The sequence below is a fragment of the Callithrix jacchus genome, chromosome 6 (genome assembly GCF_049354715.1).
Source record: "Callithrix jacchus isolate 240 chromosome 6, calJac240_pri, whole genome shotgun sequence".
Classification (NCBI taxonomy): Eukaryota; Metazoa; Chordata; class Mammalia; order Primates; family Cebidae; genus Callithrix; species Callithrix jacchus.
In genome coordinates, this window is record NC_133507.1 from 58,710,625 (window position 1) to 58,721,046 (window position 10,422).

Here is a 10,422-nt window from a genome sequence, read left to right on the forward strand (position 1 = left end):
CCAAAGTACTGGGATTACAGGTGTGAGCCACTGTGCCTGGCCATCCACTTGGATTTCTAATAGGCATCTACAACTTAAGGTGTCCCAAATTGAACTCCTGATGCTTTTCCCCAAACCTGTTTCTATTTCAGTTTTCTCCATCTCAGTAAATAACTAGAGGCAACTCCACCCTTCGAGTGGCTCTGGTCCAAAACCTTGGAGGTATCACTGACTTCTTCCTTTCAATCTGTCAGTAAATTCTGCTGGAGCTACTTTCAAACTTTAACAACTTCACTGTTTCTGTTCTTACTATCCTTCATTTCCTTCCCCAAAACACACAATGTAAAATACTAAGTCATGCTCATATCATGGCTTTCCTCTACTCAAAACCCTCTAATGATTCTGCATCTCAGAGGAAAAGACAAAGTGTTTATAATACTTGCAAGGCCCTACACGATCTGACCTTGTTGCTGTTTGAGTTCTTCTTGTACTTCCGGTACTGCTCTGCCCCATTCTCACTCCACCCTAGGGACAATGGCCTCCTTGCTGTTTCATAAAGATACACTAGAATAGGCCAGGGACTTTGTAATTATTAACCCTGTGCTGGGAAAGTTCTTTCCTTAGGCATTTGTAGGGTTCGTTCCTTCTCATTCTGGTCTTTACTTAAATATTCACGTGTTCTTCTCCCAGGTAGATCTTCCTTTATCCTTATATTTAAAATTGCAGGCTGGGCATTGTGGATCCCAGCACTTTGGGAGGCCAAGGATCTCACTCTGTCACCCAGGCTAGAGTGCAGTGGTGCAATCATGCCTTAATGCAACCTTGACCTCCCTGGCTCATGTGATCCTCCCTCCTGAGCCCCACCCCTGAGTAGCTGGGACTATAGGCTCACATCATTATATCTGGCTAATTTTTTGGTTTTTGGTTATTTTTTGTGGAGACAGGGTATAACTATGTTGCTCAGGCTGGTCTTGAACTCCTGGGCTCAATTGATCATCCCACCTCGGCTTCCCAAGGTGCTGGGATTACAGGTGTAAGCTAATGTGCCCAGTCTGCTTTAACAGGTTTTTAAAGAAAGCTCAATTTAGCAGGTTTTCATTTGAGATAAGTTTCTTGACACATTCCCTTAATTTTGTTTAGTGACATATGATTTTTAATATTTTTTCTCTTATTTTCTTTCATTGGCAGGTTGTGAGCTAAGAGAAGGTGGCTTTAGAATGAGGATGTTATCTGCTGATTTAAATACTCTGTTCTCTGGCCAGGTGCCATGGCTCATACCTGTAATCCCAGCATTTTGGGAGGCCAAGGTGAGCAGATGATCTGAGGTAAGGAGTTTGAGAGCAGTCTGGCCAACTGGTAAAACCTCATCTCTACTAAAAATACAAAAATTAGCTGGGTACGGTGGCAGGTACCTGTAATCCCAGCTACACGGGAGGCTGAGGCAGGAGAATCGCTTGAACCTGGGAGGCAGAGGTTGCAGTGAGTTGAGATTGCGCCACTGTACTCCAGCCTGGGCAACACAGCAAGACTTGGTCTCAAAAAACCAAAAAAACAAAAACAAAAAAAACTCTGCCCTCACCTTTAGTTGGATTCTTCAGATGCCAATTGGAAGAAACTGAATTTGGTGCCTGTTTTGATGGAAAAGAGATTTTTCTCTTAACATATTGTCCAGTGGTAGGCTGGGAACTGTGAAATCCATCATCTTAAAGAATAGTCATTTTCAAGCAAGTCTTTTTATGAAAAGACATTTAGAATAATCTTTATTAGGGAAGAAGGGACATTAGGGACCTGAGAGCATGGGACACCAAAAGCCTAGTTACAAAGTAGTTGAAGCATTAAATAGGGGTTTATGAAAGTTAACTACTAAAATATATGTTATTGTGCAGCAAAAGGAACTACGTAATAAATCCTAATAAAACAGGGGCTTTGGAGACTATTGGAGATGGATTGCAATTAACCCTGCTTCAATATCCAATTAGGCATCAGGATAAGCAATTTGTAAATGCATTAACTGGTTAATATTTTATGAAAATTAGCAAATTTCCTTCTCAGGTGACTTTTTTTTCCCCTGCACTTAATGACCTGTTAGCTTATTTATTAGTATTTATCCCCGTTAGAAGCTTCCAGCACACCAGAAAGAGTACTAAGGCATACTAAAATGCCTCACTTGGGCATTTGGTACTCCATGAATGCTGATACCCTTCCTTATGTTAATGTTTCTGATCCTACGGTCAATTTTACCTTAACTCTCTTTTAAAGTCTTTTTCTTTCAAAAAATGCACACTTTCTTTCCTTTAAAGTAATATATGATTGCTAAAGAAAGCTTATGACTTTAGAACAATGAAAGGGAAATAACCTCATCACTCACGCACAACCATGGTTAGCATTTTCATTAACCCTCCTCACCCATTATTTCCCCCTACCCGACGTATAGGCGAAATGTAAAAGGTTTTAGCCTCCAACAGATACTTGTACACTGGTGTTCACAGAAGCATATTATTCACCATAACCAAAAGGTGAAAGCCGCCAAGGTGTCCATCACTGGATGAATGGATGAACAAAATGTGGCATATGCATACAGTGGACTATTATTTAGCAGTAAAAGGAATAAAGTATTGATATATGCTATGACAGGCGTGAACCTTGAAGACATTAAGCTAAGTGAAATAAACCAGTCACAAAATGACATATATGATTCCACTTATACACAGGACCTAGTCAAATTCATGAAGCAAAAAGTAGAATGGTGGCTAGTGGGAGTGGGAATGATGAGTTATCATTTAATGAGGACAGAGTTTCAGTTGAGCAGATGAAGCAGTTCTTGAGATGGGTGCTGGTAATGGTTGCACAGCAATGTAAGTGTACATAATACCACAGGACTATACACTTGAAAATGCTTAAAATGAGGCCGGGTGCGGTGGCTCACACCTGTAATCCCAGAACTTTGGGAGGCCAAGGCAGGTGGGTCACGAGATCAGGAGTTTGAGACCAGCCTGGCCAACATGGTGAAACCCCATCTCTACTAAAAATACAAAAATTAGCTGGGCATGGTGGCGCACGCCTGTAATCCCAGCTACTTGGGAGGGTGAGGCAGGAGAATTGCTTGAACTTAGGAGGTGGAGGTTGCTGTAAGCCAAGATCTTGCACTGCACTCCAGCCTGGTGACAGGGCAAGACTCTGTCTCAAAAACAAAAAATTGCTTAAAATGATAAATTACATGTTATGTATGGTTTATAATAAAAAACTTTTAGTTATACAAATGATACATGCCCATGATTTTAAAATTTTAAGGGAATAAATGAAAGGTGTAAAATGAAAAGTAAAATCTTCTTACCTACCTCCCCTCCTCAATTGCATAACCCAGAGATAACCATTGTAACCAGTTTCATATTTCTGCTTATCTTGGGACTGACAGAAGGACCCGCCAATTCCTCTTCTTTGGCTTTGAGTGCCCATGAACACTTGGTGAGCTGAGGGTAACCTAAGCATCCACTTTGACTTACACAGTCTTAGGAGACGTTATTGGCATTATCGTGCTTATTGTGCTGTGAGAGATACACCAGATATACTCTCAGCTAGTAGTGATAGAAGAAGTGAAGCAAAATGGTTTAAATAGCAAGAAAATGTATTATCTTACCTAGTAAGAAAATGTCGCCGGGTGCAGTGGCTCACGCCTCTAATCCCAGCACTTTGGGAGGCTGAGGCAGGTGGATCATGAGGTCAAGAGATCAAGACCATCCTGGTCAACATGGTGAAACCCCGTCTCTACTAAAAATACAGAAAATTAGCTGGGCGCGGTGGTGCGTGCCTGTAATCCCAGCTACTCGGGAGGCTGAGGCAGGAGAATTGCCTGAACCCAGGAGGCAGAGGTTGCGGTGAGCCGAGATTGTGCCATTGCACTCCAGCCTGGGTAACAAGAGCGAAACTCCATCCCAAAAAAAAAGAAAAGAAAATGTCTTCAAGGACTGGGTTCCTTTTTCTCTCTGCTCTGCTGTCCTTAGCCTTGGCTTCAGCATAAGACTTACTCCTGATTCTAAGATGGCTGCCAACAGCCGTGAGGACTCCCTTCCCCCTTGTTAATATCCAGCTCCTCCTGAGGTTTCATCAGCTGAAATTGGTGTAGTTCTGCCCATGGCTAGTAATAACTAGTAGCAAAGGGGATGGGATTACCATGATTAGCTTAGATTTATCATCTTGTGTGGAATGGATATAGGGGGAACCAACCATTATATATGTTATAAGCCGTCTCTTGGTTCAGAAGGGTACATTTTGAACAAGGCTGTGCAAGCCAATCTCTTCTCCCAGTGCTTTACTTCCCAAGCTCCTCCAAGCTCTGCACACTCCCCCTGCTCCATTATAACTCATATCCTATGAGGACTGGGGGCGCTTATTAGGAGGGTCAATGAGAGACCTTTATACTCCTTAGTCTGGCCTTGGAGGCCTTATCTTACCTGCCTCTAGTGAACTCTCAAGACCTCCTGGTATAGGACTTTTGCCCCGAGTCCCACAACGTTTCCAGTGTCTGTAGACTTTACTTCACATCTGGTACCGTGAGCTCTGTTCAGGTGCTTCCCCTTGACCAACATCAATATTTCAGGGAAATACCAAAGTTACATCTATCTTACATGTCCACCAGGATAAAGCTAAAGGGAAACAAACGTTGTAATTAAAGTAAATGCAGGCTGGGCATGGTGACTCACACCTATAATCCTGACACTTTGGGAGGCTGAAGTAGAATGATACCTTGAGGCCAGGAATTGAAGACCAACTTGGGCACCATAGCAAGACCCAGTCTCAACAAAATATTTAAAAATTAGCCAGGGGTGGTGGTGTGCACCTGTAGTCCCAGCTACTTCGGAGACTGAGGTGGGAAGATCACTTGAGCCCAGGAGTTTGAGGCAGTGAGCTGAGTTTACAACACTGCACACCAGCCTAGGCAACAGAGCAAGACCCTGACTCAATCAGTCAATCAATCAATCAATCAAGACAGGTTATCACCTTGTTTAGTACATAAGATAATCTAGGGTAATTGAAGGCTATGAAAGGACCAATACTGGAGAAGGGATGCAGCTCTGATTCCACACTTGGACTGCTGGGGTAGCGGTTCAACTGAACACTGCCGTGTGTTTAGTTCTTCTAATGTATTAGATAAATGCCTTGTAAGTTATCCCTTTTTCCAATCTGTTCCTCTCCACTGGCCTCTTAGGGAGGAAACCATAGCATGAAGGGCAGGGTATTAGAATAAAATGACCTGGACTTGAATCTGCCAATTCCCAAGTATGTGATTTTTAGAAAGAGAAAAGCTCTCTACACATCACTTTCTTCATATGTAAATTGGGAATAATAATGTCTATCCCATACACATGTTTTAAGGACTAAAAACATTAACATATAAATGATTAGTATTGTGCCTAACACACTACAGGTTGTCAGTAGCTTTATTATCATCCATTCTATTAAACAGGCTCAGGCTCATCTCTCTCTCTCTCTCTTTTTTTTTTTGAGACGGAGTTTCCCTCTTGTTACCCAGGCTGGAGTGCAATGGCACGATCTCGGCTCACCACAACCTCCGCCTCCTGGGTTCAGGCAATTCTCCTGCCTCAGCCTCCTGAGTAGCTGGGATTACAGGCACGTGCCACCATGCCCAGCTAAGTTTTTGTATTTTTAGTAGAGACGGGGTTTAACCATGTTGACCAGGATGGTCTCAATCTCTTGACCTTGTGATCCACCGCCTCGGCCTCCCAAAGTGCTGGGATTACAGGCTTGAGCCACTGCGCCCGGCCCTCTCTTTTTTTTTGAGATGGAGTCTCCCTCTGTTACTCAGGCTGGAGTGCAGTAGCACGATCAGATCATGGCTCTCTGTGGCCTTAAACTCCCAGGCTCAGGTGATCCTCCTGCCTCAGCCTCCCAGGTAGCTACTCACGTATCACCACTCTCGACAAGTTTTTATATATTTTATGAAGATGTTTTTTGCCATGTTGCCTAGGCTGGTAAACATGCTCATCTTAAATGTTTTACAAATAATACTCCACTTACCTTGTGTCTTCCAATGATACTTTTTTCTTTCCTCACCTTCAGTGTACTCAAATTCACTGAAATATGGCACCCCCCAACCACAGTCGATTGACACAGCTTTCCCTAATATCACCAACCGCCTCTTGGTTGCTATCCAATTACTCTTTTAGTTCTTATGCTACTTGTCTTTTCTGCAACTTTTGGCAAAGCAGGCTTTGGCAGCCTCCTTGAAACTCTTTTTCTGGGTTTCTGTGGTGCTGCTCAGTATCAGTTAGGAGGCTTTTGGCAGCAGATTAAAGAAACCTAGATCCAACTGGCTTGAACAATAAGAAAGTTTATCTCATAACAAACTCAGAGGGCTGGCTCCCAGGGCTGTCTATTCAGCGGCTGAGCATTAGGGACGTAGGTTCTTTTTGTTCTTCCATCCACAGCAACAGCTTCTTCCTAAGATTAGCTTCTCTCATGATCATGAGATGATGCCAGCAGTAGCTAGGGCAGCATGCTTCCCGGTTCTTAACCAGAAGACTAGAGGAACATCCATCTCCTCCCAATCATGAAATAAAGTCCTCAGTCTTTTCAGGACAAGTAGGTTACATGTCCATCTCTGGGACATAACAGTCACCAGAGAAATGCCCAGGCACTGGTTGACTGAGTCTCATGGCTGTGTATGTGGGGAGTGAACATCTGAAGAGAATCAGACTTTCTTTGCAAAGAAAGGGAAAAGGATAGTTGCTGAGTAGGAGAGCAACAGTGTCCGTGTCCACCATATTTGCTTTCCCCACTTTCCTCTAGTTGTTGTTCTCAGTCTATTATGTGCACTTCTCTTTCATGGACTGCCACTTAAATGTTGGTGATCACTATAATTCTATCTCTAGTCCTCTTCTATTTCAACTACACTCTTTCCATGGGTCCCCCACTCTGTTTTTTTGACTACTATCTCTAATTGATGACTCCGAATAAAGGTATATTTCCAGCCCAAGTGTGTTTTTTAAGCTTCATACCATGAAAACTAGTTAACACTTACCCAGTACTTCCTGAATTAGGCAGAATAATGCACCGCTCTACTTCCAAGATGTCCACATCTTAAAACCCAGAAACTGCAAATATGTTAGGTTACATAGAAATGGGGTATTGAGGTTGCAGATGGCATTAACCTTGCTGATCAGCTGACTTTGAGATAGGGAGACTATCTTGGATTATCCAGATGGACCCAGTGTAATCACAAACGTCTTTAAAAGTGAAAGAAAAAGGCAGGAGAGAGAACAGAGAGATGGCAGCCTGAAGGGGACTTGGTCAGACATTTCTGGCTTTGAAGGTGGAGAGATGGGGCCACGAGCCAAGGAATATGGGTGGGCTCTGGAAGCTGGAAAAGGCAAGGAAATGGATTCTCTCCTAGAGCCTCTAGAAGGAATGCAGCCTTGCTGACACCTTGCTTTTGGCTCAGTGAGACCCATTTTGGACTTAGAACTTCTGGAACTGTAAGATAATAAACTTGTGTTGTTTTAAGCCACAAAGTTTGCGGTCACTTTTTATAGCAGCAGTAGGAAATGAATACATTTTCCATAGTCAGCTTGTGCAAGTGAACCTCCCTCTTCTTCAGCAAAGCTGCTTTCCTGTGTTCTTCTCTTTAGGGGCTGGCACCACCATACATGTTGTCCTCCCACTATGAGTCATCCTTCACCTCTACCTCTTTACCACATTTACTTTATCACCAATTTCTGCCAATTCTTTCTACCTTTAGAGTAAACCCTCCATTCAATTCCATCTCCCTGCTACTGTCTCTTTTCAGGTTACAACTTTGAACCGCTAGAGTCTGTATTCAACTCTAGTCTGTTCTCTATACTTTCAAGTTTTATTTTTTATTTGGATCCATAGGAAGAAATACATTTCACATCAAGATCTAGGAAACACACACACTCCTGAAACAAAAGTTTCATAAAACAATACTTGCCATACTCTTTTGCAGTATATGCTGAAATTTTCTATGTGTTTAATTTTGTAAAACCCCAGCTATTTGTGATTTACTGCAATGATTTCAAAACTGACCAATGGATGGTAATGTGCAGTTTAAGAAGACATCTTTTCTACCTGGCTACCAGAATGCTCTTTCTAAAATACAACTATTTTCCTTAAAATCACTCAATGCCTCCATTACTCTAAGGTGAAGTTCAAACTCTAACACAGCTTCTAAGACCCTCCATCACCCAGTTCTTTTATCACTGTAGCTTTATCTTTCTCCACTCTACTTGGTTCATTTTCACTTCAAAATCCAACCTTACATGTTTAACTTTCTGGACTCAGGTTGTGTCTCTGAGCCTTTGCAAGTTGTGTTACCTCCTCAAACTGTTGTCTACCCACCTCTTCTTATAGCTAATTCCCACTTAAGTCTAGCTTAGACTTCACTTCCCTCCACATGCTTTTCCTGGATGCCTAGACTGGGTTAGGTGTCCCTCCTGCCTTCCCACATGCTCCCACAATGGCAGTGTTTATAACCTGTATTTCACAGCAGTGCTGTTTAAGAACAGAGACTGGGTTTTTTTCCCTACAGAATACCTAGAAGGCCTTTAGTAAATACTTATTGTATAAATACATGAAACTTTTTCAGTGGGTTCCTCTCTCAAGTCTATTGAGTAGGTATTCTTATATATTCTCAGATTTTTGGATATTTGGGTTTATTAACATCATTACAATGAAGGCAGAGGTCCGGGCTGGGTGTCATGGCTCACACCTATAATTCCAGCACTTTGGGAGGCCAAGGCGGGCAGATCACAAGGTCAGATTGAGACCATCCTGGCTAACATGGTGAAACCCTGTCTCTATTAAAAATACAAAATAAATAAATAAATAAATAAATTAGCTGCACGTGGTGGCACACACCTGTAGTCCCAGATACTCAGGAGGCTGAGGCAGGAGAATCTCTTGAACTCGGGAGCGGAGGTTGCAGTGAGCCGAGATTGTGCCACTGCACTCCAGCCTGGTGACAGAGTAAGACTCCTTCTAAAAAAAAAAATAAAAATAAAAATAAAAAGAAGACACAGGTCTGGAACTGAACTGTCTACACAGACGTAACTCATTGGCAGACTATTAAATAGTTCCTAGAGGTTAGCTCTGTGTGAGGCAGCAAAGAACAGTGGGTCAAGGTTCACAAAATCTTTTATATGGGGGCATAACCAAGCATCTCTAAGTTTCAGTTTCTTCACCTGAATTCCAACATTCTAGTCAATATTTAACCTTAGATTCCTCAATCACATCAAATTCAATTTGTGTAATTGATGGGGATTATGGCATGTTCTTTAGATGCTGTGAGAAGCAAGTAGGTTAAATAATGTAAAAAATACTTTGCAGATTTTTAGTTATTATTAGTACATACAGACACACATGCCTATTGCCAGGTCACCTTACCATTTCATTGATTAATGAGTGCAAATAGAATGAAGAGTATGGATGGGGGTACTGATGATCCTGAATGAACAAACCTCATAAATTCTTAGATTTAGCTATAACATGGCTTGTGATATCATAGCTTTTTATTCAGAGAGTTTCTTCCTCGACGCTTCCCTGTTCCTTTAAAAGAAAACTAAAATGTCATTGTAACTTATTTAGTCTTCAATGTCAGTTTTAGGGTATACTATGAACTTGTTATGGAGAGTTCTCCTTAATCAGGTAAGCATCATCAGATTGACATACGGTGGTTTTCCTATGATGGAACGAATATTAAACCCAAATGGAAATGAAAAGAACAGGTAATTCCTGAGATTGGTGTCAGCCAGACCTCTGATGCTTTTTGGTTATTTATGCATGAAGTCCTGAGAGTTTACCGCAGATTAAGAAAGGGTGACTAGAGGATCACACATAACCGTCTTCATTTCTTTTGGTCATCCCTATGAATTGGTGCTGCAGATTTTCTTCCTCTGAATGTTAGCAGGCCACAAAATGCCTAAAGAATAAATAGTGTTGCAAGCATTCTGGATATGTTGTGTCACTGCAGTAACATAAGATAAAAATTCAAAACGCTTCCCCTCAAACCAAATTGGCACATCCCTAAATAACTTTACTTAGGAATATTTTTCTTTTACCTTAGTTACTGCTTTTTCTATATGCAGATTGTCCCCTTCAAAACTTATGTTGGGCTGGGTGCAGTGGCTCACACTTATAATCTCAGCATTCTGGGAAGCCAATGTGGAAGAATCGCTTGGGGCCAGGAATTTGAGACCAGCCTGGGCAACATAGCAAGACCCTGTCTCTACAAAAATTGTTTCAAAAAATATTAGCTAGGTGTGGTTACAGCATGTGCCTGTAGTCTTACTTACTCAGAAGTCTGAGGCAGGAGGATCACTTAAGCCCAGGAGTTCAAGGCTGCAGTGAGCCATGATCACACCACTACACTCCAGCCTGGGTGATGGAGCAAGACCCTGTCTCAACAACAAC